Source organism: Pan troglodytes, chromosome 6 (genome assembly GCF_028858775.2).
Source record: "Pan troglodytes isolate AG18354 chromosome 6, NHGRI_mPanTro3-v2.0_pri, whole genome shotgun sequence".
NCBI lineage: Eukaryota > Metazoa > Chordata > Mammalia > Primates > Hominidae > Pan > Pan troglodytes.
In genome coordinates, this window is record NC_072404.2 from 14911008 (window position 1) to 14918071 (window position 7064).

The 7064-nt window shown below is 39.6% G+C and overlaps 1 long non-coding RNA gene across 1 annotated transcript; it reads right to left on the reverse strand.

Moving 5' to 3' along the window:
* Window positions 1-1308: 1308 nt before the first annotated feature.
* LOC107976040 (uncharacterized) lies at window positions 1309-5711 on the reverse strand. Its single transcript, XR_001719686.3, has 2 exons — window positions 5655-5711; window positions 1309-1668 (listed from the first exon to the last, which is right to left on the reverse strand). It is a non-coding gene; the product is annotated as an uncharacterized LOC107976040 (long non-coding RNA).
* Between the last annotated feature and the right edge of the window lie 1353 nt (window positions 5712-7064).

Consider the following 7064-nt stretch of genomic DNA (forward strand, 5'->3'; position numbering starts at 1 on the left):
GAGACATTACAATGATTGGTGTTGCTAGAACTTAGTGGGGAGGGAGGAATAAATAGGTGAAGTACAGAAGATTTTCACAGTAAAACTATTCTCTATATTACAGTGGTGTATGTGTAATTATATATTTGTCTATACTTACAGAATGTAGAACACCAAAAGTGAATTCTAATGTAAAGTAGACTCAGGTGATAATTTCGTGTCAATGCGGGTTCATCAAATTTAATAAGTGTGCCACTCTTGTAGGGGATATTAATAATAAGGAAGGTTATGTGTGTCAGGACAGTGTTATATGGGAAATCTCTGTACTTCTGCTTAATTTTGCTGTGAACCTAAAAGTTCTCTATAAAAAAGTCTATTTTTAAAATTAAAGATATGTCATGCTAACATAATCAAAGAAAGCTTGAATAACCATATTAATTTCAGACAGAGCAGATTTCAAATTAAGGAAAGTTATTAGGGATAGAGGGGATATTACATAAAGATCAAAGGGATGATTCTCCAAGAATACCTGACAACCCTTAATAGGTGTGAATGTAAAAACAGGTTCAAAATTCATGAGACAACATGTAGAACTGCAAGAAGAAATAGATAAATCTGGAGTTTCACACCTCTTTATCAATAATTGACAAATTTAACAGGCAAATAATCAGTAAGGATATAGTGAAATGAATGACACCATTAATCAATTAGATCTGTTTGACATTTATATAATACCTCATTCCCAAACAGCAGAATACACATTTTTCTCAAACCTATATGCAACATTCTCCAAGACAGATCATATTCTGGGCCATAAAACACCTCTTAACACACTTAAAGTATAAAAATTATACAAAATATGTTCTCAGATCACAGTGGAATCAAATTAAAAATTAATAACTGAAAATATCTGAAAAATCCCAAATATCGGGAGATTAAACAACACACATTTAAAGATCACGTGGGTCAAAGAAGAATTCTAAAGAGAAATTAAAAATATTTTGAAATAAAAGTAAAACACAACTTAAAATTTATGGAATATAGAAAAACAGTGCTTACAGGGAAATTTATAGAATTGAATACATATATTAGGAAACAATGATCTAAAATCAATAACCCAAGCTTCTACTTTAGGTAACTAGAAATAAGAGTCAATTAAATTCAAACTAAGCAGAAAAAAATGAAAAATTGTGGCACGTATCAATGAAATTGAAAACAGAAAATTAATAGAGAAAAATCAAGGAAATAAAGAAGTAAAATTGCTAAACCTGTAGCCAGGCTGTATTAGTTTGCTGGGGCTGGTGTAACAAAACAGCAAAGCCTGATAGCTTAAACAATAGATATTTATTTTCTCACAGTTGTGGAGGCTAGAGGTCCAGGATCAAAGAGTAGGCGATTTTAATTCCTCCTGAGGCCTTTCTCCTCGACTTGCACATAGCTGCCTTCTTGCTGTGTGCTCACACAAATTTTCCTTGTTGTGTGCAGAACCCTGGTGTCTCTTTATGTGTCCAAATTTTCCCTTCTTATAGGGACACCCATTAGATTAAATCAGGGTCTGTCCTGATGGCCTCATTTCAACATAGTCACCTCTTCAGAGCTGTCTTTCCAATTGTAGTCACATGCTGAGGTACTAGGAATTAGAACTTTAACATATGAATTGTGGGGGCATGATTCAGCCCATAACAAAGCCTAACCAAAAAGAAAAAATAGGGAAAACACACATTTGTAATATCAGAGATAAAATAGCAGCCATCACCAGTGTTCTAATGAGTATTAAGAGAATTTTAAAGAAATAAAGGAACAACTCCATACTCTCAAATTTGTTAATATAGACTAAATGTACCAATTTCTTGAAAACACAAGCTACCAAAAATAATACAAGGATAAATAATTTGAAAAGGGCTATATGTGTTAAAAAGAAGAATTATTGTTGTCAAAGGCCACGAAGGGTATTGGGGAGGTGGGGGAGAAGTGGGAATGGTTAACAGGTACAAAAATATCATTAGAGTGAATAAGATCTAGCATTTGATAGCACCACTGAGTGATTACAGTCATCAATCATTTATTGTACATTTAAAAATAACTAAAAGTATAATTGGAATGTTTGTAACACAAAGCAATAATAAATGCTTGAGGTGACAGATACTGCATTTACCCTAATGTGCCTATTACACATTATATTCCTGTATAAAAAAAAATTGAATCAGTGATAATAACCTTCAAAAAATGGAAATCACCAGGCTCGGATGGTTTCACTAGTGAATTCTACTGAACTTTAAAAAAAGATTATGATTGTGTAATCTTTTTTTCCAGAAAATTAGAAGCAGAAGGAACACTTCCTAACTAATTCTGTGAAGCCAGAATTATCCTAATACCAAAAACAGACAAAAACAACAAAAAAAAGAAAAATTATAGAGGGAACTGTTAGATGAACACAAATAAAAAAATTTTCAACCAAATATTAGCAAATGAAACTGAAAATATATAAAAAGAATTATATAACACTACCAAGTAGTATTTATTTCAGGTTTTTCAAGGACAGTTCAACATTAAAATAATAAAGAGGTAAACAAACAACAATTACACAGAAAGGGCTAAAATAGAAAGGACAATTTTTCAATGGAAAATTGCTAAACAAGCAAGATAGTAAATTCTGATAGATTTGGCTAGTCTTTTTCTGTGGCCTTAAGGAAAAAAAAAAAAAAAGGAGCTTATTTTAGTCCATGCAGGTTTCTATAGAAATATACCATAAACTTGCTTACAAACAATAAATATTTATTTCTCACAGTTCTGGAGGCTGGGAAATCCAAAGTCGAGGTGCCACAGAATTTGTGTCTGGTGAAGGCCTGCTTCCCAATCAAAGGCCATTTCTCACTGTAACCTCCCATAGAGGAAGAGTGAGGGAGCTTTCCGGGGTCTTTTTTATAAGGACATGTATCCCATTCATAAAGGCTCAAGACTTCATCATCTCTGAAAAGCCCTACCTCCTAATACTATCATCTTCAGAGTTAGGATTTCAATATATGAATTTTGGGGAGACATTTCAGGGCAGGTATCCTTAATTAAATTTAAGAATGTAACTATCGCAAGGACAAAAAACCAAACACCGCATGTTCTCACTCATAGGTGGGAATTGAACAATGAGAATACATGGACACAGGAAGGGGGACATCAAACACCGGGGACTGTTGTGGGGTGGAGGGTTGGGAGAAGGGGGAGGGATATCATTAGGAGATATACCTAATACTAAATGACGAGTTAATGGGTGGAGCACACCAACATGGCACATGTATACATATGTAACAAACCTGCACGTTGTGCACATGTACCCTAAAACTTAAAGTATAATAATAATAAAATTTAAAAAAAAATGTAAGGCAAATGCATGATAGCCTGTAGGGACTTCTAGAATCAAGTTAAGAAAAACAGTTTGACTGCAGTTGTCAAAAAGCACCAAGAACAGTAAGTTCACTCATAGTAACACTCATAGTGCAGTGTAAAATGTGGAACTGTATTTTAGGAAATATAAACAGGGAAATTCATACAGAAGGTATCACTGAATCAGGAAATCTGGATATGATCTGTATTAATTCCAGTGATATTTGTATCTTCCTGGTACATATTTTGTGGAAGAAATAAGCTTATTTTAAAAAACTGGCCTGGGATAGAAAATTATACAGATCTTGCCCAGTTCCTGTCCTATCCCAAAGACTGTTTACTTCCTTGTGAGTAAAGTAGCTTTCCAGTAGAGCCTTATTTTTTTTAATGGAGGCCTGTTATTTAGCCAAATTCTGAATTATTGAAGCACATTTTACATTAAGGAAACTATTCTTTTCATTGGAAAGAATTTCATACTTATATCAAGAAATCTTACTTCAGACTTTCTGGCCAAGATGGATAACTAGAAGCAGCTAGTGTGTGCAGCTCTCATGGAGAGAAGGGAGAGTGCTGACTAAACACTAGCTCTTCAACTGGAACATCCAGGTGGACACATTGGGATTCATCAAGGAAACAACTTGATTTACAGAGAATAGAGATGAGTGAGACAGGACAACTGCCCATCTGCGAGTGGCGTGGAGCCAGGTTTCCCCACTGTGGAAAAACTGAGAGTCCCCAGGGACCGACAATTTTGCAACCTGGGGCTCAGGAGGTCCCCCATGAGCCCTCACAACAGAGGCCTCCAGACCTACATGGAGAGCTATGTGGGCAGAGACATTGCTTAATCACAGACAGAGTCCTTGGAGCCTTGGATCCCCCAGAGCTCCAGCATCAGCAGCTGCAGTTCCGGCAACAGGGGAGGCTAGGCTCCCTTGCATGCCCCCAGAAAAGGGTCCACATCCACGGAGCTGAGCAGTAAAGGACTACAGGCCTTACCTACTACATCTCACAGGATAAGGCCCACTTGCCTGAAACCCTAGCCAGGTCACCCCAGTTCTGCCTGAGTTCTCAGGCCAGAACCACCTCTGTACTTCCTTGGGACAGCAGAGAGAAACCAGGAAGGCCACAATTTTGGCTGCTCCATAGCCCTCACTCCTGTTGCCCTCAGGCTCAGGAAGGTTTGTGGTAATTAGGAACTAATGTGGATTCCAAGCACAGTGCAGCTGCCTTACAGAAAAGTGGCCAGACTCTTTTCCACATAAGTCCCAACCTCTGCTACTCTTCATGGCCTCTCAGTGCCTCTCAACCTGGTCTCCCAGCACAACCACCCTGACCCTGGCCTAAACACTTCAGTCAGTGACCACTCTGCATTTCTCTGAGGAGGAAATTGCAGAGAAATCCCGCCGCTTCTCTGCCATTGCAGCTGCAGTGCTACTGCCCTTACTGTCCTTGGGCTGGGGAAGGAAGAAAGGGCCTGGCATCTTCAGCACACCACAGCCATAGTATGATAGAGGAGCCCAGTCTTTCTTCCCTGTGAGCCACCCCCAACTCTTCACCAAGTAGGGGCCCTGGCTTGCAACGGCAGAAGAGCTTTCGCATCCCTGGGTGAGCATACCTACTGGTAGTGGCTCCGTGATTCCCTGGGGAGGGGCTCCCAGAGGTAACCAACCAACCCTGTGCTACTGCCATGGCCACAGTTCTGCTTCTGCTGCCCTCAAACTGGGGAAGAAACAAAGAGCCTGAGGGCTTTACTCATGCTTCTAGCACTACACAGTCACCATATAAAGAGGAGCCCAGTCTCTCTTCCTTGTGAACCCTTGACCCCCAACTCTTCACCAAGTGGGGCCCCCAGCTTGGGCCAGCAGCACAGTGGCCCCACCCCTAGCTGAACATTCCAGTAGCAGCTTCTCCGCGTTTCTCTGAGGTGGAGCTCTCAGAGCAACTGAAAGCCCCTCTGCCACTGCTGCTGTAGTGGTACTGCCCTTGCTCCCGTTGGACTGGGGAAGAAGCAAAGACCCATAGTGCTTTAACCACACATCTAGCAAACCACAGCCACCCTAAGGAGAAGAGGCCAGTCTATCTCACAGAAGAATCCCCTGCCCTCCTTGCTTATAAAGCAGGGGCCCCTGGCTCGGGCTTACAATGCAATGACTGTATCATGGGCCGATTGCACTGATTGGTAGCAGCTCTGTATTTCTCTGGGGTGAAGCCCCAAGAGACAAGTGAAAGGCCTTCTGCCACAGCCACTGCCAAGGTCTTTCATTAAAGCTTGGAGAGAACATAAAGTCTGAGCCCACCTTAGGGCTGCAGAGTGCAGCCAAGGAGTGTCAAGTAGAGATCTGCACCCAGCGCTTGAGTGGGAGAGGAGCCCACACTTTGAGAGCACTGTGAGGGAGCATGGTTGCAATTGTGAGGAAATAGGAGCCAGGTGACTGAGCAACAGCCTTTAACTACTGGCCATTACACTCGGGCACCATCTACAGGATTACATCCGAAACTTCAACACCAAAAATATTTTGCTGATATACGCCTCTGTGAAACCAAGAACAAGAATTGAGTTAAAAATAAAGACCCACATAAAACCTTGATCTTCTGAAAACATCCAGAAAAGAATTCAACTGACTGTATTCAAATTAATACCACAGTTAAACATCCACCCACAGAGATGAGAAAGAACATCAACCTACGAAGATAAGAAAAAGCCAGCACAAGAACTCTGGCAACTCAAAAATCAGGGTGTCTTTTTTCCTCCAAATGATCACATTAGTTCCCCAGCAAGGGTTCTTAACTCGGCTGAAACGTCTGAAATGGCAGAAATAGATTTCAGACTATGGAGAGGTCTGAATGGAGAAAGATCATTGAGATTCAGGAGAAAGTCAAAACATAATCCAAGGAATCTGAGGATTACAGTAAAATGATTTAGGAACTGAAAGATAAAATGACCATTATAAGAAAAAACAAACTGATTTGATAGAGCTGAAAAATACACTAGAAAAATTCCATCATGAAATCACAAGTATTAATAACAGAATAAGCCAAACTGAGGAAAGAATCTCAGAGCCGAAGACTGACTCTCCAAACTAACTTAGACAAAAATAAAAAAAAATGAACAAAACCTCTGATAAATATTGCATTATGTAAAGAGACCAAATCTATGACTCATTAGTGTCCCTAAAAAACAGGCGGATAGAGCAGGCAACTTGGAAAACGTATGTTAGTATATTTTCCATGAAAATTTCCCCAACCTTGTTAGGGAGGCCAACTTACAAATTCAGGAAATACAGAGAACACATTTGAGGTAGTACACAAGAAGACCATCTGTAAGACATAATCATCAGATTCTCCAAGGTGAAAATGAAAGAAAAAATAATGTTAAAAAGCAGGTAGGAGGGGCAGTTCATCTGAAAAAGGAACCCCATGAGTGGACTTTTCAGCAGAAACCCTGTAAGCCAACAGGCATTAGAGACCTATATTCAAGATTCTAAAAGAAAATAATTTCCAAGCCAGAATTTTATATTCAGCCAAACTAGGTTTCTCTTTTTCTTAAGAAATGAAAATCCTTTTCAGACAAGTAAATTATAAGGGAATTTATTACCACCAGACCTGGCTTACAAGAGGTCCTGAAAGGAGCCCTAGATACCCAGAATCATCTTGTAGTTTTTCTGGCCCAGCCATTAAGCCAGCATTTTTCTGAGGATACTAGACGT